The sequence below is a fragment of the Lagenorhynchus albirostris genome, chromosome 1, assembly GCF_949774975.1.
Source record: "Lagenorhynchus albirostris chromosome 1, mLagAlb1.1, whole genome shotgun sequence".
NCBI classification, from domain to species: Eukaryota; Metazoa; Chordata; class Mammalia; order Artiodactyla; family Delphinidae; genus Lagenorhynchus; species Lagenorhynchus albirostris.
This window is the reverse complement of record NC_083095.1, coordinates 86,053,952-86,078,992: the sequence shown is the minus strand read 5'-3', so window position 1 is coordinate 86,078,992 and position 25,041 is coordinate 86,053,952. Positions and strand designations below refer to the sequence as shown.

The window sequence follows — 25,041 nt, the reverse complement described above, 5'->3', positions numbered from 1 at the left end:
GAGATAAAGGGACTAGTCCAGGATCACAGCCAGTAATCTGTGAATCTGGAAAATAAAACTTTTCCCGCCGCGGAGCACGGGATCCTCCCGGACCGGGGCACAAACCCGTATCCCCTGCATCGGCAGGCGGACTCTCAACCACTGTGCCACCAGGGAAGCCCATAAACCATATTTTTAATCACTATACTTCACCACCTTTCATCTAGGAAGGAGATGGGGTGTCAAAGAGGAAAGTCTAGGGTCCCTCTGGTGTCAGACCCTAAAATATGCCCTACTGAATGCAACTCTTATCACCTTTATCAAAAGATAAAAATAGAAATCCCTGTCTATTTGTCTAGGGCTTCTTTTTCTGAAAAGAAAAAAAGTAAAGAAAAAGAGGGACTTCCCTGGTGGTGCAGTGGTTAAGAATCTGCCTGCCAATGCAGGGGACATGGGTTCAACCTCTGGTCTGGGAAGATCCCACATGCCACGCAGCAACTAAGCCCGTGTGCCACAACTACTGAGCCTGCGCTCTAGAGCCCATGAGCTACAGCTACTGTAAGCCCACGTGCCTAGAGCCCATGCTCTGCAACAAGAGAAGCCATCACAATGAGAAGCCCGCGCACCGCAATGAAGAGTGGTACCCGCTCACAGCAACTAGAGAAAGCCCGTACACAGCAACAAAGACCCAACGCAGCCAAAAATAAATTAATTTTAAAAAAATAAACCTCAAAAAAAAAAGAAAATTGCACATAGCAGCAAATACTCATACAGAGGTAATAGATACACATACCACACAGAGAAACATAAATTCATATACTTAGTTTAAGCCTCTGATTACTGAATGAATCAGAAAAACTGAGCTTTGAGATCACCAAAACACGTATCTTTGTTTATACAAGATTTTGCTATTTCTAACAATGCTTTTTTGCTAAGGAATGTTCCCATGAACAACTGTCCAAGTGGCATGTGCCATCTGGTAGGTCCCATATGCGGCTTTCATACTCTCTGGACATAAGCAAGGAATTCCCAGGACAGATAGATGGGTTTCTGGCTCTAATGCTTCCCTCCTCCTTGCAAAAAGACAGATTCCTTATACAGGATCCTATGAGAAAAGATGAAAGACGGATTTATTGGAATAGAATCTAAAGACTTGCCATTCCCACAGCCACGTCTAAGAAGACAACCACAAGTGATTCCTTGATCATAATCTGCCACGTTTTATGTCATTTAACCCTGTTTTCTAGGCCCCATCTGACTGGGCCCCAAGCAAAGCAAGTATGGGCAAAAGAGAGACTGTCAACCACTAGATGACCCCAAGTAAGAATGCTAATAAAGGTATGCCAAATTGGATAAAGATTAACGGACACGATCAACTCTTGGGGAGCTCTGAATGCGAGACAGAGAGCTGCTGTTGGCCTCCTACAGTTACTGCTGAATTCTGAGCAGTAATGAATAACGTTCCACTGTCATGTAGCCTGGCTGTGTGACTGTGGACAGTTTCCTTATTTCCTCACGTAGCCTCACATTCATGACCCATCGTGTGAGACAACCTGATCACCTCTCTCCCATGTGGCCTGAAAAAGCCCTATCAAAACGGCAGGTTCCACTGTCAACAGCAACAAGCACAAAGCCGAATCACTGAGCAGCATCGCATGACAAGTGGACTTGTTAGCAGTTTGCCCAGCAGCTGGTCTGGACAAAGACAACGAGGGTGGCAATATGGAAAAATGGTTTGATTATCAGGCGTGAGGGAGTCTTTGCTTATTCACAGGCAGAATCCAAGAGGGATAAGCTGTTTCACTGCTTTCAGGGTAGTATATAAAATAAAGGGACATCGCAGATCCAGGAGAAGGCCTTCACTCCATCAGATAGAACTTCCAAGAGCTAGGATATCTGCAGCAATTCAGGCAAATCATCCGGGAATCTTTCCATTCCTAATTAATTAAGGATCTGTGAGACAGAGTTAGCAAGTTTTTTTCTATTATGAGCCATACAGCAAATATATTAGGCTTTACGGGCCACAGAGTCTCTGTCACAACTACTCAACTCTGCCTTTTTGTACAAAAGCACCCATAAACACTACATAAACAAATGGGCATAGCTATATTCCAATAAAACTTCACTAAGTCAGGTGGTGGACAGATATGGCCCACAGTTGTAAGGCAGAAGTCCTTTTTAGAGCCAACTTCTTAAAAAATATAAGTGGGTTTGAAGGTTCCAAGTGGAATAAGAAACAAAGCAAAACTAAAGAGCGTCCTACATACATGAAAGGCCTTCTAATCCTTTGAAATACATTAAAATCATTTATCATTGAAAATAAAGTGAAAGTATATGGACAGATCACCTAGACCCATTTTCTTATTTATTTATTTATTGTCTGCGTTGGTTATTTGTTGCTGCGTGCAGGCTTTCTCTAGCTGTGGCGAGCGGGGGCTACTCTTTGTTGTGGTGTCGTTATGGTTCACGGGCTTCTCATTGCAGTGGCTTCTCTCATTGCAGAGCACAGGCTCTAGGCACGCAGGCTTCAATAGTTGCACCAGGCAAGCTCAGTAGTTGTGGCTCGCGGGCTCTAGAGTGCAGGCTCAGTAGTTGTGGCACACCGGCTTAGTTGCTCCGTGGCATGTGGGATCTTCCCGGACCAGGAATCGAACCCGTGTCCCCTGCACTGGCAGGCAGATTCTTAACCACTGTGCCACCAGGAAGTCCCGACCCATTTTCTTACAATAACTGATACTGTACCAAAGTTAAAGTCACTCAATAAGATCAACACTGAAGAGTCATCAGTCAGGACAAGCTTAGGTTAGCTTAGGCTATTGTAGCAAACCTCTAAAGCATAGTAGCTTAAAACAATAAAAGTTTATTTCTGGCTCATGCTACCTGTGGGTCAGTAGGGAGTCTTGATGGTTGTATCTTCTCTGACAGAACTACCTATCTCCGACATTATTGATCTTGGTGCCAGAAGGAAAGAGGGCTTTGGAAGGTCGTACTCCAGCAACTGAAGGCTCAGACATCGTTTCTCCTTAAAATATACTGGACAGAGCTCATAATATGGCCCCCCTCCCCTCACACAATGGGACCAGGAAGTGAAATTCTATCATGCAACAGAAGATGAAAAGCCAGGAATACTGAGTGAGCAGCATGAGTGACTATCACATAGCAATGGTTAACTCACTTTTACCTAGATGATCACAAAATGAGATTTTCTTATTAAAAACACATTTCTGATATATTGGATAGCCAGAAACCACTGTCACCTTCATTTACATTAGAATTTCAAAGTGCTCGGTATACTCTTCCTTAGTGTCTAAGGATTTGGCAATGGCAGGACTTGAGGTCAGCATTATGAGTATCAATCCTTTGTTTATTTATTTACTTACTTATTCATTTATTCATTTATGGCTGTGTTGGCTCTTTGTCTCTGTGCGAGGGCTTTCTCTAGTTGCGGCAAGTGGGGGCCACTCTTCATTGCGGTGCGCGGGCCTCTCACTATCGCGGCCTCTCTCATTGTGGAGCACGGGCCTCTCACTATCGCGGCCTCTCTCATTGTGGAGCACAGGCTCCAGACGCGCAGGCTCAGTAATTGTGGCTCACGGGGCAAGTTGCTCCGCGGCATGTGGGATCTTCCCAGACCAGGGCACGAACCCGTGTCCCCTGCATTGGCAGGCAGATTCTCAACCACTGTGCCACCAGGCAAGCCCATGAGTATCAATTCTTAATGCCCATACTGGTAGATGCAGAGAATACAGTAGACTGTTTACTGACCACAGGACATAACCAGAAGCTGTGCTGGGGGCAGGGCTCTCCCAGGAAGTTTTGAGGACAGGATACACAGAGTGGTTTTTCCACAGCCCTCTCCAAGACCAGCATGTATTTCAGAATTCCTTAGCTCCCTACTTCAGTCTTCTGGACCAGCTTTGATGGTATAGCAGGTGCTGTTAATGTTCTACACCTATATACACTTGGATTCCTTTACTATTTTCATGTGAACCAGCCAGTGGGTGTGCTTTAATTTCCAAAAGTCAGTATCTGTGTCTCTTTATCTGTTTTTCTTGGACGACTGCCCTCAGGTTACTGAAACACCTTTTAAGAGCCAGATGTTCTTGCTTTCTTTATTTTTAACATCTTTATTGGAGTATAATTGCTTTACAATGGTGTGTTAGTTTCTGTTTTATAATAAAGTGAATCAGCTATACATATACATATATCCCCATATCTCCTCCGTCTTGCGTCTCTCCCTCCCACCCTCTCTATCCCACCCCTCTAGGTGGTCACAAAGCACCAAGCTGATCTCCCTGTGCTATGCGGCTGCTTCCCACTAGCTATCTATTTTACATTTGGTAGTGTATATATGTCCATACCACTCTCTCACTTAGTCCCAGCTTACCCTTCCCACTCCCCGTGTCCTCAAGCGGTGCTGGGAAAACTGGACAGCTACATGTAAAAGAATGAAATTAGAACACTCCCTAACACCATACACAAAAATAAACTCAAAATGGATTAAAGACCTAAATGTAAGGCCAGACACTATAAAACTCTTAGAGGAAAACATAGGCAGAACACTCTATGACATAAATCACAGCAAGATCCTTTTTGACCCAACTCCTAGAGAAATGGAAAGAAAAACAAAAATAAACAAATGGGACCTAATGAAACTTAAAGCTTTTGCACAGCAAAGGAAACCATAAACAAGACCAAAAGACAACCCTCAGAATGGGAGAAAATATTTGCAAATGAAGCAACTGACAAAGGATTAATCTCCAAAAATTTACAAGCAGCTCATGCAGCTCAAGATCAAAAAACCAAACCACCCAATCCAAAAATGGGCAGAAGACCTAAACAGACATTTCTCCAAAGAAGATATACAGATTGCCAACAAACGCATGAAAGAATGCTCAACATCACTAATCATTAGAAAAATGCAAATCAAAACTACCATGAGGTATCACCTCACAACTGTCAGAATGACCATGATCAAAAAATCTACAAACAATAAATGCTGGGGAGGGTGTGGAGAAAAGGGAACCCTCTTGCACTGTTGGTGGGAACATAAATTGATACAGCCACTATGGATATGGAGGTTCCTTAAAAAACTAAAAATAGAACTACCATACCACCCAGCAATCCCACTACTGGACATATACCCAGAGAAAACCATAATTCAAAAAGAGTCATGTGGGCTTCCCTGGTGGCACAGTGGTTGAGAGTCCGCCTGCCCATGCAGGGGACACGGGTTCATGCCCCGGTCCGGGAAGATCCCACATGCTGCGAAGCGGCTGCGCCCATGAGCCATGGCCACTGGGCCTGCGCGCCATGGCCACTGGGCCTGCGCGTCCGGAGCCTGTGCTCTGCAACGGGAGAGGCCACAATGGTGAGAGGCCTGCGTATCGCAAAAAAAGAAAAAATAAGAGTCATGTACCACAATGTTCACTGCAGCTCTATTTACAATAGCCAGGACGTGGAAGCAACCTAAGTGTCCATCGACAGATGAATGGATAAAGAAGATGTGGCACATATATACAATGGAATATTACTCAGCCATAAAAAGAAATGAAACTGAGTTATTTGTACTGAGGAGGATGGACCTAGAGTCTGTCATACAGAGTGAAGTCAGAAAGACGAAAACAAATACCATATGATAACACATATATATGGAATCTTAAAAAAAAAACTGATAGGAAGAACCTAGGGGCAGGACAGGAATAACAGCCAACTGTTCTTTAGAAGGCAGTTTTTACCAATGACTGATGGGTACAGGGAAACTCGGGACATTCTTGATTCGGAAAACTCTATACTCTGTCTTCAGAGCGCCTCTGTGGAGTTGCTTGGCCTCCTCCTTCCCTTGCTAGTCTCAGTTCCCCACCCTACCTACCACTTCTTTTCCAGCGATACGTCCTAATAAATGACTTTCACATAACTCCTTATCTCAGGGTCTGTTACTGAGGAAGCCAGACTGAAAACAGCCCACTCACAGCTTGAGGACATAAAGGCTATACAGTGCTACAGAACGAGACCAGGATTTGGACTCAGGAGACTCCAAATGACAAAGTTCCCACCCTACAACTCATTAGGTAACAGCAGTCTTTATCAACCCTTCTAAAATGTAGAAATAATGGTACCTAACACAACAATTTTGTGACAAATACATGGGCCGATGACAATACATGTGAAAGCACTTTGTAAACTAGAGAATATTACACTAGGAAGAAGTTAGCTCATTTAAGATAGGTGTTTCCCAACTTCTAATCCTTCCCCCAACCTGTAATTATGACTATGCTCCCCACGGTCTACAAATAGAAGAAAATTTGTACAGTGGTAGTGTCTGAAGTACGGCCCAATAATTTGCATTTCTAACAAGTTCCCAGGTAATATCAATGCTGCTAATCTGGAGACCTCACTTTGAGAAGGAAAACTTCAGCCACCTCTGCAGAATGAAACTTACAGTGGTCCTACCTTACCATGGAGAGAATTTATAGGAAACAAAGACTAAGCTTTAAAAAAACTTATTGTGAGATTTTCTTTCCCATGCTGTGGATATATGTCCTATGTTATGAAATAAACGTGCAAAGTTGGCTGTGAAGAAAATTTCTGTAGAAGAAAATTTCTATATTCCATCTCAATTCTATACTGACTTGCATTTAATTTAAAAAAAAAAGAGGTTCAGATAGCTGTTACTTTAACATCTGTCATGACACTAGATTGACAAGAACAACAATTTATTCACTATTGAAATGTACCAGGTAATATTCAAAGCACTTTACCTGCATTAATAATTTATTCCTCACAACAACCCATGAAGTAGATATTATCATCTTCATTTTACAAGTGAGGCAACCAAATCAGAGAGAGGTCCAGAAAGCTGCCCAGAGTCATACAGCTGGCAAATGTCAGAGGTGGGGTTCAAACCCAAGCAGTGTGATACTACAGTCCACGGTCTAAACCAAGAACAACATTGCATAATGGATGATTTTTTAAAACTCTGACCAGTTTACAAAATTCTAACTCTATGATCTTTCTTCTTATTGGCTCCCCTTTATGTATATACCTTCCATTACTATGTGGGCCACATGATCAAGCATGGAGCTACCCCAAGCACAGGCATGGCTCCCAGGAAGCTTGCCAGTTGCTTTGCCTACATGTGGATAATAACTCATAATGCTGGGCTGTAATACAATCCCACCTACAAATATTAAATATGGCATATACTCAACCTGAAGAGTACCGAAACTGAGAAGGGATGATAAACAGCACACCTACTAAAACCTCACTAATCTACTCTATTTTGAAGATGCTCCCCATGACATCATTTTTTTGCTAAAGAAATGCACTGAACAAACTAAAATGGGGACTCCCCTGGCGGTCCAGTGGTTAAGACCTTGCACTTTCAATGCAGGGGGCACGGGTTTGATCCCCGGTCAGGGAACTAGGATCCTGGATGCCACGCAGCACAGCCAGAAAAAAAAAAAAAAGAACAAACCAAAATGCATCTCTATAACTAGAAACCAGCCCCAGGCTGAATGCACGAGGAGGTTAATTGGATCCTGACAGCTGCAAGTCAGAAAAAGAAGGGAAGGCTGAGGAGAAAAGCTGGCAGGGCTGTGTTTGGCCCGCCTGCCCTCTCTTAAATTCAGTGATTAGCTAGGCAGGGACATTACTTTGCCTCTCAGAGCATTCACTGGAAAAAAGCCCCAGGAAAGAGCTTTACAGTGTATTTTAACAGAGCACAAGTGGGACTTCTGAGGTGCTGGTAATGTGCTATTTCTCCATCTGGATGCTGGTTATGTGGGTATGCTCAGCTTGTAAAAGTTCAAGTGGGTAGAAAATTTGAGCTGTTCACTTATAATGTGTGAACATATAATTTTTCTGTGTGTATATTTCAATTTAAAAGTTTTAAAAAGAGTAGTTCTGTCTCCTTACCAGCCAAAAATAATGACACACATCTGCTAAGGAATCTTTTCACCACACAGGCTGTTCTGCTGCAGAAGCTTGTTCATGACACATCGACTGAGCCAGAGGAGGGGGTTGTGAACAAAGGGTGGGGTGACAGCGAGGGCTTGGCTCATGTTCGCTGAGGGCTTCAGAAGCCTTCCTCAACGCTGGACTGTTTAGGCAGAGTGCCATCACAGCGGGGGAGGAAGAAAAGAAGAGCATTTCCTCTCTAGCTGTTAGCTTCCTCTTTGTCCTTACTCCCTTCTTCCAAAATGTCCCCTGTCCACCCCCACCAACCTCAGCAGCAAATTATGCAAAAAAGCAGCAGTCCCAGGAGTTGAACCCCCAGATTCAGGGATGCCCTGAGCTGACCGTCACGAGCAAACCCGAGCAGGCCCCTGCAGTACTGAAGGGGACACACACATCATACACCTAAGGGCCCCACACACGATGCACATAGTACACGCTCAGTTAACACTGACTTTATAAATGAATATATAACCCGTGGACCCAATCCAGAATACACACCATAAATGTGTGCTGAATAAAATTAACGACAGCTGTTCTCCAGGTCTCCCCTAAGCACTGCCTGCATTAATTCCACACACGTCTTCAGCCAAGATATACATCACCAGGTCAGCATCCTCCACATAGCACTGTTTCCATATTTTTGAATGTGTTCAAGAGGGCTCTTTACCATCTTTTGTAATGGATGCCCTCAGGCAGCACTCTGAAGGGAAGTCAAGTAGGGCAAAGCTGCTTCAAGTTGTTGGAGTTGCTAATACTACTTCTATATAAGAAGAAAACAGGCCCCGAGGATGGAGTTCCTGTTTTTAACTCTCATTCCTGCCTAAGTGGAAAAAGTTTTCCGCAACCATGCTGCTAGGAGCAAATTTCCTGTTTTTAATATTGTTTAGTCTGAATGGGTCTCTAGAGACCAAACTTAATGCTGGAGAAGCAAACAAGCTGAGCCCCCAAGACAGTTCTAATTTCATAGTCCAGCTCAGTCAGCCCAGCTTAAGCCTATACCATTCTCAGCAATCCAAGGTCTAGTTAAAGAAATTAGTTTTGCGTTGATCTGAATTGCATCTGCCTCATGCATCCCACTGGCAGGGGCCTTCCTCCCTCGAGCCACAGTTCCCTCCTCCAGTCTTCCCTGAAGACTTGGTAGTTTGCAGAAGACAGAGCTGCCTGTTAGAACCACAAGACCTCTAACCGCACCCATCTTGTGGTGCTTCTTGTGCCTCAGCCCCTCATCTCAAGTCACCTCAACCAAATAAACAAAGCAGCCTTAGCCAACAGCCCCGGAACAAAGGTGCTTCTTGGAGCTGTCACAGCCACTTACTAAAGTGCATGCAAAAGACAAAAAAATTAGATGATCCAAGAGAGACCCGACAGTGGTGAGCACTCAGCTCAAAAATTACTTGCTGGTGACAACCAAGAGATGCACTGACACAAACCTGGACAGTTAGGAACCTGGGACTGATTTTCAATGAAGCGTAGTTAATAAGCCTCCAAAAACCCTAACAGAGCTGATGAATGCCTAAGAGATTCATTCTCTCTGGTGCATAAATGCTTCTATGTGGAAGACACTGAGCAGATAAGGTTCATCTCTGCAGAAAAATATTTGGAAATTAAAGCTGGTGGAATTTAGGAAAAAACTAGAAAACAATGTAGGATTTCATCTCATTCAAAAACATATATTAAGATTCTTCTGGATTCAAACTAGAGGCCCTGCATTCACTCTTTCCCTCCCCAATATGAAACTGGTCACCCCAGGGTACTTCACAGATGAGAAAGGACTTACTCAGAAAAAGAGGCACCAGCAATACTGAGTTGTGCCGGGAAGGAAAGCAGCACACTGACTGGCAGGGTTAGTGCACAGACCCCAGGCTCCTTCATGGGCACTTCTGGGTACATTTCACCACTTTCACTGTTATTTTTTTGGCCGCACCGCACGGAATGTGGGATCTTAGTTCCCCAAACAGGGATCAAACCTGCGACCCCTACAGTGGAAGCGTGGATTGTTAACCACTGAACCAGGGTGGTTAACACCAGGGAAGTCCCCAATTCGCCACTTTTGAAGTCCACTTCAAAACCTGGCCCCTGGGTCAGAACAGGTGAAATGAAGCATCCATTTGCTGTAACGTGGGAGCTATTTCTTGTATCTCAGAAAGTGACTGGGTCAATTAGAGCTATTCGGGGGATTCAGAAGAACACATGCTGACTGCACCTGTAGACAAGCACTTCGGATACAAAATTTAAAATAGGTGGTGTCCTCCGTATCTCAGAGGAAGGCATCAACAGGGAGGCTTGAAAACACACGATCCTCATCATGGCTCCTGGGTCCTTTCCTATGGTAAATGCACAGTTTATCAGCTGAAATTTTTCTAATTGTCAGCTAATCCATGTCATACTTCAAATATCAGAGGCACGCGCACAGTCAGGAGTAGTTAGTGCACACAGCAGGCAGCAGGTGCAGTGGAAAGGGCAAGGGCTTTGGAAGCAGCAGATCTGGGTTTCAATCTGGGCTCCATCTCTTAGTAGTGTGGTCCTGGGAAAGTTACCTAACCTCTTTGAGCCTTGGTTTCCACATCTGTACCATAGAGGTGATAATAACCCACTTTGGGGGCTGCTGTTAAAGAGTGAATCAGATGAGTCAGGTACTCAGTTCAGTACCTGGAACAGAGCAGGTTCTCAAAAGGTGGTATTTTCTTCTCTCACATCCCCCTTAAGCGAGTTGTTCATGAGAATATTGTCCGAAATTAAGCACAACTTTTCCAAACCCTGAAATCAAATCTCTAAACTCGGGCTTCCCTAGTGGCGTAGTGGTTGAGAGTCCGCCTGCCGATGCAGGGGACACGGGTTCGTGCCCTGGTTCGGGAAGATCCCACGTGCCGTGATGCGGCTGGGCCCGTGAGCCATGGCCGCTGGGCCTGCGCGTCCGGAGCCTGTGCTCCGCAACGGGAGAGGCCCCAACAGTGAGAGGCCCGCATACTGAAAAAAAAAAAAAAAAAAAAAAAAACTCTAAACTCCAAGGAAATGTTGCCAGATGCTTACTGAAGGGGGAAGTTGCTTCTACTTTCTCAAAATCTCTAATGTGGGAGAGAAGGAAAAGCAATACCAGCCAGAAACCACTACATGTTTGTGCTTTAAACCATAACACCACCACAAACAAGATGGGGTTAGTTTACTAGGGGAGCAAAAGCAAAGAAAAAAAGTAATTAAGGGTTTCCATTCCTGTCAGATCTCTTCTCATCTGAGCAGAGCCACTGTCTCCACCAACTACATGGAAGCTGCATTAGCTTTTCCTCCTACATCAATTCAGCACATAACCCCAGAAAGCATCTGTACTTTGTCTAACTGCCTAACTACAGAGATAAGAATTGAGCGATGAAATGACTAACAAAGGAACAATCCCCCACTTCAAGGAAGAGAAGCAAAAATGAGTGCGCACACGCTTCTGTTTACCTCCTCCGCTCCTGGGGACCAGATGCAAGGGACTGTTTGTATACAGATGATAATCTTATGAGTGAGTCCAACCGTTTCTGCCCTAAGACCAACGTCCTAGAGGCTCTGCCTTTTCCAACTTCTAAGTACAAACTGGGGATGCCTGGGCACATCTGGTCACCATTTGATTTCAGGCTCCTATTGTGTTCAGTCTGTGGGGGGAAGTGAGTCTATAAATAGCTCACACTCGAAAAAATGAGAAACCATCTACTCTGCCTTTCCTGCAGAGAAGAGAGGTTTTCACCAAACCCAGCTCCCTCATCATGATCATAAACCAAGTTAATATGCTAAGTAGCCAGACTCAATCAAATGATTCATACACTTATTTTATAAGACTAAACAGTATCTAGAATGAAACCAGGAAGGAGCTTCAAGTTAGGATTAGTGAATGATTCATGGGATGCTTTGAGAAGTCTTTTTGGAAACACACCAAGCTGTGTAGTTAAATCCATGTATGTGAAGCACCCCTTTCAAGTCTTAAGAAGAATGCCCTTCCCACCTTTGGAAGAGAACTACAGGTTTAAATCCTATTCAATCCTGAAAAGAGCAATCACGCTGTGGACTAGACTTTTTTTTTTTTTTTTTTTTTTTTTTTTTTGGCGGTATGCGGGCCTCTCACTGTTGTGGTCTCTCCCGTTGTGGAGCACAGGCTCCGGACCCGCCGGCTCAGCGGCCATGGCTCACGGGCCCAGCCGCTCCGCGGCATGTGGGATCTTCCCGGACCAGGGCACGAACCCGTGTCCCCTGCATCGGCAGGCGGACTCTCAACCACTGCGCCACCAGGGAAGCCCGGACTAGACTTTTTTACAACCTCCCCTCCCTACCCCCGACAAAAAAGGCCTACCTCCCTCTTCAAGTATTTTCAAATGCTTAATTAAAATATTTATCAGTACTGTAGTATTTACCACACTGTGAAGTAATTAACTCTGTGTATCTGCCTCCCTCAAGAACTAAGAGTTTTTCATGGGTAACTACAATGTCCAATTCTTATTGGTTATTTCCAGTGCTTAGCACAATTCTTGGCATATTTTTCAGTAGAAGTATGTTGAATGGATAAGGTAAAATAATCACATATTACATGACCTTAGTGAGCTTTTCACAAATAAAAGATACATCAAATTTAATGTTGATTTAAGGGAGAGGTGAGAGAAAAGGGGGCCAAGCAGGTAAAAGTAAACAAAACAGCGATATAAACAGATTGTTTCCCTTCATCTCCACACCTGCTCAGGATTCCATAAAGGCTGTTTTTGCTGGAAGCTGAGATTATGTAAATGTATGTAAACCACAGACTAGTAAGAGCCAGTATACAGTAACAACCACCCCTAACTTCAGATTCTGGAAAAAATAATTTGAAGCCAAACTCCTGTTCCCAAAACATGCAGTTCAGAAAGAACAGCAAGCAGTAACAAAGATATTGGACAGCTAAGACCTACAACTTGAAATGCTCCAAAATGTTTCATAGTAAATTATCAATTTCTGATTTTGTCTTTAGAATATAAGGAAAAGTCTCCCGTACATGTTCTAGAAGCCACAGCATATTATCACTGTGCCTGTCAAAGGATCTGTCTTTGGTTTAGAAGACAAATGCTAAATTAAAATCTGCTCTACTGAGTCCATAGAGCAAGTCACAAACCAATGTGGATCCATCTGCTGACACCAGAATTAATGCTATACGGTTTGTCAGATATAACTCAAACACGGTCTTCATCTTTTCAGTGTCCAAAATATGATAGCTGAAATGAAGTTAAAGAATATACTAATAGAAGGAAAATGATACCAGATGGAAAAAAGAAACGAAGAGCGCTAGAACCGTTAACTACATGGGCAAGTATATGATTTTTTTTCTTACTATTTAAATTCTTTAAAAAATAATTTACCATTTAAATGAAATTATTGACAATGCATTATGGAGTTCATAACATATGTAGATATAAAATGTATGACTTGATAGTATAAAGACTGAGAGAGAAGAAACAGAAGTATTTTAGTGACCTTATTTTGTGTGGGAAGTAGTATATTATCACTTAAATATAGACTGTGATAAGTTAAAAATGTATACTATAAACCCTAAAGCAACCACTAACAAAACAAAGACTTTAATTAATAAACCAACAAAAACAAAATGGAAACACAAAAATACTCAATCCAAAAAAGGCAGAAAAATACAAAAAAGGGAATAAGAGATAGGTCAAATAGAAAAAAAAGAAAAAAGAAAAATGATTGTCATAATTATATTAGTAATTACACAATGTAAATGTTCTAAATAGCCCCAATTAAAGGCAGAGATGGTCTGATTAGGAAAACAAAGCAAGACTCAATCACATATATGCTGCCTACAAGAAATTCACTGTAAATATAAAGACATAAATAGTTTAAAAGTTCACAGTAGCAAATAAATTATGGTACACTCACATAAAATGTTACTATGTGGCCATCAAAAATGTGAGGTAATCATACATACAGATATGAAAATGTCTCCAAGATGCATTAACTGAACAAAGCAAGATGCAGAATAATATGTGTCTGCTACCATTTTTTAAAAAAAGAATAAATATACAACTACATGCTTAGATGTACACAAAATATATAGGAATATACACAAGAAATCAATGACAATGGTTGCCTCAGCATAGGGGAAAGAGGTACCAGGAGATAGAAAAGAGATTTAATTTTCACTGTACATCCTTTTGTACTGTTTTATCTGCCATGTGCATATATTACCTATTTTTTAATTAACTGTAGTATTTTTAGAAAAAAATTTTATCATTAAAGAATTAAGAACAAAAGATACTTTCACTGGCAGTATACACAACTCTGTAAAGAGACTTCTTTCTTGGTATAGAAACACCAGAGAATATAATGTAGTAATAATATCAACTGATATTTATTTAATCTTTCTGATTTTTTTCAAAGTCCTCTCAAGCCTAATACTTCATTTTAGTCTAACAGTATTCCTGTGTGTTGGTAGGTGGGGATCATCACTCCCTCTTGAAAGATAAGAAAACTGAGGCTATTTAAATCACATAATATAAAGTTGTTCCACTAAACCAAAAGCCATCAAGGTTTGCCTGAGATGGCACTTGTGTGAGTGGATATGTCAGTGTCTAACATGTCTTCCTTCTTACGTCAGCCAGACAGACAAGTAAGAGAAATGTCAACCAGGGAATAATCCACATTTTACAGCCAAAGCAAAAGCACAGTTATCTGGACCTTGGGAAGAGCAGTCATCTATTCAAAATTGTATAATTTAAGGTACAATATATCATGAACTCCAGAATCTTGTTACTAAAAGTGTAGTCCTCAGTCCAGCAGTATCTTAAGCTCCAACCCAGAACTCTTTGATCTGAATCTGCGTCTCTAACTTTAATTACTTTCACATGCATACATATCACCTGGTGATCTCTTTAAAATGCAGCTTTTGATTCAATGCATTTGGCTTAGGGTCTGAAAGTACACATTTCTAACAAGCTCTAGGCAATACCAAGGTCCACACTTTGAGGAGCAAGGCTCTCTACATCTGTGTTCCCAAAGAATAGGAAGCATGTCCTCTTCCTTTCATTGTATGGAAGCATCTGGACATGCACAGTTCTTAGTAAAGCTCAACAGGCACATCCAGAAGGAAGAACCAGTAATGTGTTCCTGGGAGGCATTTTTCTACAATAAATCAGAACACTTCTACCATTCTGGAACAAAACAGATCTGCAAGATGTCCCAGGGGCAGACTCTTGAGAGAGCAGCAACAATGGAGATACCATGGCCCCAAACCAAGGTTCTGGAAACAAAGAAAGGCAGTGGTGTCCAAGCAACAATGGGGATGGACAAAAGGATGGAATGGGCACTACAGCCTATTAGAACCTCTAGAAAAAAAATCTTGAATGAGACATAGATTTGCTCAAAATCTGATCAGCATAAAACGCGATATATCAAGTGAGGTAAAGCAACTAAGCAAAACTCTGTCTCTGTCACTCACACACACACACACACACACACACACACACACACACACACACACACACACTCACAGTTTGTTTACCCAGCACCTAGCATATACCGACATACAACAGACAACGGTGAGTGAATGCTGTTTCTGTAACCCAGGATACGCCGCCTCCTGCCCTCAGGTTAAATATCTTCATGGCCTGTATCTGCGGATTCAGCTAAGCATCCAGGATGCTCCCGAGGCCACTTTGCCGCTGTCCCAAAGAACCTGGGATTAGCCTCCATATCCCCTAGGAGTCTGGAGCAGCGCAGAGATGGAATGTGGGAGTCTGGCCTCCTGGGACACTTGGAGAGACGGACACTATGACTACATCCTCTTAGCTTCACCCTGGACTGGCAGCACTTGATCCACTCAAGCACATCTTGTACATTCTGGCCCTACAATCTTTGCTTATTATGCCTTTCCTTCTGACTGCAGTGACCTCCCTTGAACTCATTCAAAGGAATCTATGGGTAGTGTGTTACTCCTCTGGATTCCTGAAATACTTAATCTAAGTACCACTCATTTAACACTTGAATGCTTGGTATTGTTGATTATTTTTATTATTTTAAGGATTATTTATAAATATAAAATTATACATTTATAATAATATAAGTATACTGTTATTATATTTATTATCATTCCCAATAAGACTAAGCTTTCTGAGGGCAGGAATCACATCTTATATCACCCCATATTCCTCACAGCACTCAACCCCACTGTGTTGCAGATGGTAGTTGCTTCTCAAGTGCGTACTGACTGAATGAGAGAAATGTCACTACGCTAGGAAATGTAGGGTATTCAAAGATGGATGAGGCCTAGTCTGCCTTCAAGGATCACTCAGTCTAATAAAATAGGTAAGTCATGTACCCAAAGAGCGTTAATTTAAATTAATACGCAGAGTGTCACAAGAGAGTAACAAGATATTATGAGAATCTAAGGGATGGTGACAACTTCAAGGAGGAAGTACCATTTTAACTGGGTCTTAAAGAACAAGCAGCATTTTGAATGGTAGGAACTGGGGAGGTGAGATATTTGAACATATTTTGGAAAGAGAAGTCAGCATGAGCAAAAGCAGGGAAGTACATGGCATTTGGGGAAGAGCAAACACCAAAATAATCAGGATAGCCTGAAAAAGAAATGAGAAAGGACCAGCCCTGTCCAACACTAAAAAGTAGTAAAACAGTATGGTATATGCTTTTATGAATATTTGAAAACTTGTGAAACAGTATAGTTCTGGCACAAAAGTACGAATCAATCTATGAAACAAAACAGTTTTAAAAGAGACCCCAGGTGGGACTTCCCTGGTGGTCCAGTGGTTAAGACTCTGTGCTTCCAATGCAGGGGGCGTGGGTTCGATCCCTGGTCGGGGAACTAAGATCCCACGTGCTGCACAGAGTGGCCAAAAAAATTTTTTTTAATTTTTTAATTAAAAAAAATAATAAAAGAGACCCCAGTATATACAGGAATTAAGCAAATGATAAAAATGGCTTTTACATATCAGTGGAGAAAGGATGGGTGTTCAGTAAATGGCAATGAGGCAATTAGCTAGCTATCTGGGAAAAAAAGTAAAGATGAAGCCCCACTGCATTTCCTACAACAAAAATATTCAAATGGATCAAATATTTAACTATTAATACGATAAATCCATTAGTACACCAGAAAAAAAATGGCAAATACTTTTATGATCTCAGAATGACAAGCCTTTCTAAGCTTAGCATACTAGGAAGCCACAGAGAAAGGTCAGTAATTTGACTACATTTAAATGCACACACACGGGTACACGGGAAAAAATTACACAGTCAAAACAAAAGTAAACAGGGGAAACATGCAACATCTATGACATGGATCAATTTCCTTAATATTCTAACTGCTCTTAAAAATAAGCAAGAGGGCTTCCCTGGTGGCGCAGTGGTTGGGAGTCCGCCTGCCAATGCAGGGGACGCGGGTTCGTGCCCCGGTCCAGGAGGATCCCACGTGCCGCGGAGCGGCTGGGCCCATGAGCCACGGTCGCTGAGCCTGTGCATCCGGAGCCTGTGCTCCGCAACGGGGGAGGCCACAGCGGTGAGAGGCCCGCGTACTGCAAAAAAAATAAGTAAGAAAAAGGGACTTCCCTGGTAGTCCAGTGGTAAAGAATCCGCCTTCCAATGCAGGGGATGTGGGTTCGATCCCTTGTCAGGGAACAAGGTCCCACATGCCGCAGGGCAACTAAGCCCACGCGCCATAACTGCTGAGTTCGCGCACCTCAGCTAGACTCCACAAACTACAGAGCCCACGCGCTCTGGAACCCGCACACCACAACTACAGAGCCCACGCGCCCTGGAGTCTGCGCACCACAACTAGAGAGAGAAAACCCGCACGCCACAACTAGAGAGAAGCCCACGCACCGCAAGGAAAGATCCCGCATGCCTCAACGAAGATCCTGCATGCCGCAACTAACCTGAAGCATCCAAAAATAAATAAATAAATAAATCTTTAAAAAAAAAAGAAAAAGATGAACAATACAGTAGAAAAATGGGGAAAAAATATATGAACACACAATTCACAGGGAACAAAATATACAAATGGCCCAGAAACATACAAAGATGCTCAATCCCAATTATAATAAAAAGAAAAGTCAAAGATAAGATACCATTTCTACCTACAAGCTAGACAACGATTAAAGAGTTTGATAACACCTAGTATTGACAAGGAATGTGATAAAGTATTCTGATACACTATTGTTAAGCATGTAAATTGGTACAATCTTTTTGGAAGACAATTAGACAAAAATCTATTGAAATTTAAAATATACATACTCTCTGAACATGCAACTGCACTTCTAGAAATTTACCTTACGGTTACACTTGCAAAAATGCAAAGATGATCACTCTAGTATTATAGTGAATAGTAGAAACATAATATAATATATATTATATAATAGCAGAATTACAAAATTTTGGAATTATAATTATATAATATGTAATAATATATTGTATTATATAGTTAGCTGGAAATATTCTAACTATCCATCATTAGAAAACTAGTTAAACTACAATACCTTTATAGGATGGAATTCCATGTAGCATTAAAACAATGAGGTAGAACTATAGGTACTACAAATAAATTAGGGCCAAGATAAGTTGCATAGAATAAAGCAAGTTGAAAAAAAGTACAGAGTGTAAGCCCCTTAGTATTTTTTTTTAAAAGAGACATACTATAGATGCTTACTTATGATTAGAGAATGTCTGAAAGGATAGCAAAGAACTGCCGACAGTGGTTACCTCTGGAGAATGAGACCAGTGGGGAGGCATGGAAGGGGAAGCGATTTTCACCTTCTACATTACACCCTTCTAGACTGTTTGAACGTTTTCCAGTTAGCTTGTATTGCTTTCATAGCAAAATATTTTAATAAACTAATTAATCTACTGACACATTTTATGCAGTTGTCTGCTTTCTGCTGAGCATAGAACTAGAGAGAGACCAGTCCTGCTCCTTTCCCCATACTTTCTGAACCCTTTTCAGAACACTGCACTTAGAAGGGGCCTTTTGTTGGTCAGCTGGACTGGCTCCCACAAACAGAGGACCATTGAAAGGTGCTGAGAGGGGACTTGGACACAGGCTTACTGTGCAAGTATGTGGGAGAGAATTTAGCACCTGGTGATGCAGACCAGGTGGCTTCCTCTGGAGAAGGCTACTGTTACCAGTCTGCCTGTGCACACCTCTGCTGTGGTGGACACACAGACCTTTTGTTCAAAGGGCTGCGCTTCATCTTATATCCTCTTGTTCACATGATTTTGCAAATCAGTTTTTCCAAAGACCCTCAAAGTGATCACCTCCATCATCATTTCTTCAAGCAATTAATTGACAATCCTTATAAACCCAGGACAAATTCAAGTGTAAAGGGAGCGGAGAATAGGGCAACTTCTCAGCACTGCAGATGCAAGCAAGAGAACTTCTGGGGAACATGAAGGACACCTAGCTCAGGACCTCTATCTGTATTTATGCTTAGGCTGCACCAGGTTTCCAGTTGACTGTCAAAATGTGGGCATGCCACCCCTACAGATAACTTCTCTCCCAAGCCTAAATCTCAAGGACTCCAGATACAACCAGAAATTCCTGTTACCCTTGACTCACAGAGGAGAAAAAAGAATCCAAACAAGCTGTTGCATTTTAAAAGATTTCTCTAGTTTCTGCTGTTCATTTTTGTAAAGGCATCCAGCACCAACAGCAAGCAGTAAGTGTCAAGGGTCTCTGTTCTTCAGATTTTTCTGAGTCTAAAAGCTACCCTTTAAAAATTCCTAATCAAGTTTCCAGAGAGGGGGAAAAAATGAGTTAGAAGAAGCCAAAAGAATGACCTTATTCCTTTAAAATCCAGCCCATGGACATGCTTATGGAGCTGAGCAGCTGTGCTATTGGCAGAGGGAACTTACTGAAATGAAGCACTCATGGTAATCTCCCTTCCCCCACTCATGCCAGAAGAGCCCCATCCAATTATTGAACAAAAAGGCTTTTTCTTATAAACTTCTCTCCCTTCAACTTCTGTCTCCATCTTGGTTGGGAAGAAATAGCACTAGCGCTGGAATGTACACAGCTCTGCAAATATTCATGAGAAAATCCTTTGACGCCCACACGCTCCCCAGCTGCCCTAGCACATACATGCATTAGGGAAAGGGATGCACAGAGAAATTCATAGATGTCTATGGTTCTCCAACTTAGGCAAACTGCAAGGCCTCCTCAAAATGGGCAGCAAGATTCAAGAAGGCAGAGTGCTAACTTATCACTTATCCACTGCACCATAAATTGAATTATCAACCCAATAACCACTAACTGATCATTTAAGATGTGCAACACTGGAAATACAGAAATAAATAGAGCTGTGTGTGGTGCAGCATTTGAAAGCTTGGACTTTGGAATCACACAGTCAAAGGTTTGAATGCTGGTTCTATCACTTGGCTGGTGACCTTCAAGCAAGCTACTCAACCTATCTGAGCCTGCTCCTGTACCTAAATTGGAGATAATAATATTTATTGTAAAAAGTGATATACCCCTAACCCCTCTGTGAACTCTCAAATTCCTTCTCACCTTAGTTTCTTCTTCATGTTTGCCCCTCCTCTTGCTCCTCCAAGGTCCCTCTTCAGTTTCCGTAGCTCTTCCACCTTCTTTCCTCTTTCCCCAAAGCCTTCATTCATACTCCAAGTTCAGGAGATACAAAAGAAGTGACAGCCATACCCCTCTCCACCTCACCCTACTTACTTTCCGAAGCAGGAGATCATAGATCACTTGTCTTCATCTTATAATGGGTTGCAGTCCCCAGACAGAAATGCTGCTTCTGTGGCAGCAGTTAACTAGCCCCAGCCTGGTCATGTTACAGAACCCATGATAACAGTCACTCAATGCCTTCCCACCCCCATGCTACTAAATGGCAATAGTGTAATTGCCTCATCTTGACGAGTACAGAGCCAGGGATAGGCCCAGTCTCAAGAACAAGATCTTTCCTTGGGATTCTGCTAAGCAGCACACTTCCTGCCCTGCAGAAAACTGTGTGTTGCAGTTCATGATCCTGTCACTAGAATAAGCAACAGGCATTTCCCTGCAACACCAAGCACAACTCTGGACCGGCCAAAAAGAAAAAAAAAATCCTATTAACTACTATTTTTGTCTCTCTAGGCCTTCATCTTTAAAGTACGTGCCATGATGGTCTCTAGCATTTCTTCTAACACCAACATTCTGGAATTCTAAAGTCAAACTATTTAGGTGCCACATATCCAGATTCAAAAACTCTGCACAAGTTACTCTTTGTGTCTTTATAAACAATCCTCTGCAATTTAATCTGAAATCCTCTATTTTCTCCAAATGGCAATGAAGACCAGCTGGTTCTGATGCTCATAAACTATTAAAATCATCATGTTCTGTACCTGTAGAGCATTATTATTACCTGTCTTCCCGTCTCCAGAGCAACATTCCTTCATTAAATAATCACATGCAGAATGCACATGAGGTGCACTACACTGACAGTGGCTTTCCTCTTGGTTCCTGCAGCCAGCCCTTTAATCATTTTGGGGTGTGTGGGGTTTTCCTCTGAAGCCTCTCCTAGTTCCTAACATCCTCAAGCTGAAGTCCAGAACTGGAGAAAATACTCACCAAAGAACCTGTAACACAAACGCACATGCACGAGCGCACGCGCACACACACACACACACACACACTCCTCCCCACCTTGCCCCTTGGCAGGGCTCTTTGGGGGTAAGCAATGGATGTTCTGTGTGTTGTTTGGTGTTCAGTGTATTATGGAGATGAAACAGTGTTAAAACAACAACAAGCATAATCACATTGCTGCTATAATTTCAGTTTTGAATGTGGTGGCTGTGGGGAGGAAATCTCTGCTCACTCACACGATATTTCATCTGGAAAAGCTACAGGTTTTTTAACTAGTGTGTTTTAGCCAAATAACAGAGCATTTTAAAATAAAGATTCCCAGGAGAATAGAAGCAATTACGTCCCACAAGGGCTGGGTAGCTTTTTGTTCCTGACGCACTTTCTGTTGACTCAGTCTACACTTGTTTTGACAGCCACTCACAGTCCTTGGTGGGTAAAGCTGAGCTAATGCTCCTCATGGAAAGTTTTACAAACATACAATCGCCCAAACACAAAATGCTTGTGCAGAGGACTCCCGCTCCAACAGATGTTCCTGACCAGGAGGAAGGGAGGGAAGTTAATTTTCCAAGTGGAGCATGCTGATCCCAGAAGGGATCACAACCAGATTCAAAGAAGGTTTTCAAATCTAGTTCAGCTCTTAGAAAGAAACATGGGCCTCACTTCTCTTGTACTGTGATAGTGGTAATCACAACAGGGACCCAAGCCACAGCACTCATGACCTCACATTCCACTTTTAGCTATCAAGCCCTGAGCTGAACACTTCACATCATTATTTGTTTCCTCTTCACAGTAACTCAAGTTGAAAAGACTAGGACTCAGAGAGGTTAAGTAACTTGTCCCAAAGTAAGCCAGCTGGTAAGTGGCCGTGCCTGAATTCAAATCCAGGTCTAACTTCAAGAGAAGAAGCCGATTAATATAGATTCAAGGCAGATAAAATGCAGGTCAATTTTTAAGAAAAGCCTTGGCTGCAAGTCCAAATGTTAATAAAGACTGAAAACACAATTAGGTCAGTAATGACCTCCCTTAAGAATGGGACGCTGGGGACTTCCCTGGTGGTGCAGTGGTTAAGAATCCGCCTGCCGGGCTTCCCTGGTGACGCAGTGGTTGGGAGTCCGCCTGCCGGTGCGGGGGACATGGGTTCATGCCCTGGTCCGGGGGGATCCCGCGTGCGGCGGGGTGGCTGGGCCCATGGGCCGTGGCCGCTAGGCCTGCACGTCCGGGGCCTGTGCTCCGCGGCGGGAGAGGCCATGGTAGTGAGAGGCCCGCGTACCGCAAAAAAAAAAAAAAAAAAAAAGAATCCGCCTGCCAATGCAGGGAACACGGGTTCGAGTCCTGCTCCGGGAAGATCCCACATGCCGCGGAGCAACTAAGCCTGTGCACCAAAACTACTGAGCCTGCGCTCTAGAGCCCACGAGCCACAACTACTGAGCCTGTGTGTCACAACTACTGAAGCCTGCGCGCCTAGAGTCCACGCTCCACAACAAGAGAAGCTACCACAATGAGAAGCCCGCGCACCACGACAAAGAGTAGCCCCTGCTCATAGCAACCAGAGAAAGCCCGTGCACAGCAACGAAGACCCGAAACACAGCCAAAATAAATAAATTTTTTAAAAGAAGAATAGGATGCTGATGACATCAGGGTCATGGGGTAATGGACAAGTCAGGTAGTATAATCCCCTGCTAGTCCCCATTCACTATAACCTTTTCTCTCTATCTTTCCCTTCACCCTCTCTCCTCAACTTTCCATCTCTTCCTTTTCCTATATCCGTCTTTTTATCTTTTTACACTGTAGTTTAGTAAAGAATATGAACTTTGCATTCAGATGATCCTGTTTTCAAATCTAAGACTCATTTTCTTATTGTGTGACTTTGGGCCGATCATATCGCTCTTATCCTAAATTTCCTCAACTATAGAAGAAGAATAAAATCTTCTACCTTTCAGGCTGTTGAAGGGATTAAATTAGATAATATGCATAAAGAGAGGACCAGGTCACTAGAAGACCGAATGAGATTTGTTTAATTTTGAGAGTCAGTGAGGCTTGGTGGACACGACATAGAATTTAGAGCCGGACAGTCTTGGCTTTGAATCCCTGCTCTACCACTTACTGGTTAAGTGACTCAGGCAAGTCTTGTAGCCGTTCTGTGGCTCGGTTTCCTTATCTATAAAATGGAGTAAATAATATAGGGTTAATAGATTTTGGAAGAAAGTCAAATGAAATGATAAACACTTAGAGTCTATAGATATTTAACAAGGAAGCTGCCTCTCAGCAGAACTTGCAGTAGCCGATTTGCTCTCTAGAGGCTCATATTTGTTGACACCTGATCTGTGTGTTCAAGTGTGTCACCACTAAGGACTGGGAAGTGCTAAAGCACAAAGGAATTTTAATCTTGAACCTATCTTTTGAGGCTGTAACATAAACATAAAGAGAGGGAGGTAGAGTGGCACAATGCAATGCAAAGGCCACCACAGCAGGCAAAGGTCCAGTCCCACTTTGGCATTAACTGCCTGTATAAGACCATGTAAGTTACACGCTGTATCTGGAACAGGAGAGGGTGGCCTAGATGAGTGGGCCTTGCCTGGAAACATTTTTCATTGTCACGATTGGGACCGCTACCGGCACCTAATGGGTAGAGGCCAGGGATGCTGCTAAAGATCCTACAATGCCCAGGACAGACTCCCTACAACCAAGAATTAACCAGCCAAAATATCAACAGTGCTAAGGTTGGGGAAGCCTGGCCTAGATGACTGCTAAGTGCCCTTCAAGTTCTAACGCTCTAAGAGACTACGAGGAGAAAGCAACACCAACACTGAACATGTGACTTCTTGTCAACATCCATCAAGCAATGCCTTATGATGTTGCTCAAAATCCCCCTCAGGCCCGTGGGGAAAATTTCCCCTCAGATATCTGGATATTCTGAAATCAGTGCTGTTCTTCTGAGGGTGATGACAGTCTTTCCTTCACAAAAGGAGGCACAGTCCTCCAGGGACTTGGTCTCTTACTCTGTGCAATTAGAGTTGGTGTTTCCAAAGCCATGAGGTTTCTTTAGGGCAAGAAGATGACGTAAATGAGTCTGAATAGATCAGAATGATACGTGGTACACACAACAGCAGAGGTGAATATCGTGCATTGATACATCATGCTAAGTAAGCCAGACTCAAAAGGCTACATACTATTTTATTACATTTATACAACATTATGGAACAGACAAAACTGTAGGGAAGAAAACAGATCAGCAGTTGCCAGGGGCTGGGTGGGTAAGAACAGTCTGACTACGAAGGGACATGAAGGAATTTGGGGGATGATGCACTGTTTTATATACTTATTGTAGTGTAAGTTATACAACTGTATGTGTTTGTCCAAACTCACAGAACTGTACACTGTACACTAAATGGTGAATTTTACTGTACCAAAATTATACTTCAATAAGACTGGCCCCTTTCCCCCCACCCGCCAAAATACAATCACAAAGACAGTAGAGAGGACTGCTGTACTTTGGGAGAAGATGA

At 42.7% G+C, this 25,041-nt stretch overlaps 1 protein-coding gene across 1 annotated transcript in view; it reads right to left on the bottom strand.

Moving 5' to 3' along the window:
* STARD9 (StAR related lipid transfer domain containing 9) overlaps positions 1-25,041 on the bottom strand; it is a 130,092-nt gene that overhangs the window by 95,468 nt on the left and 9,583 nt on the right. The window lies entirely within an intron of this gene.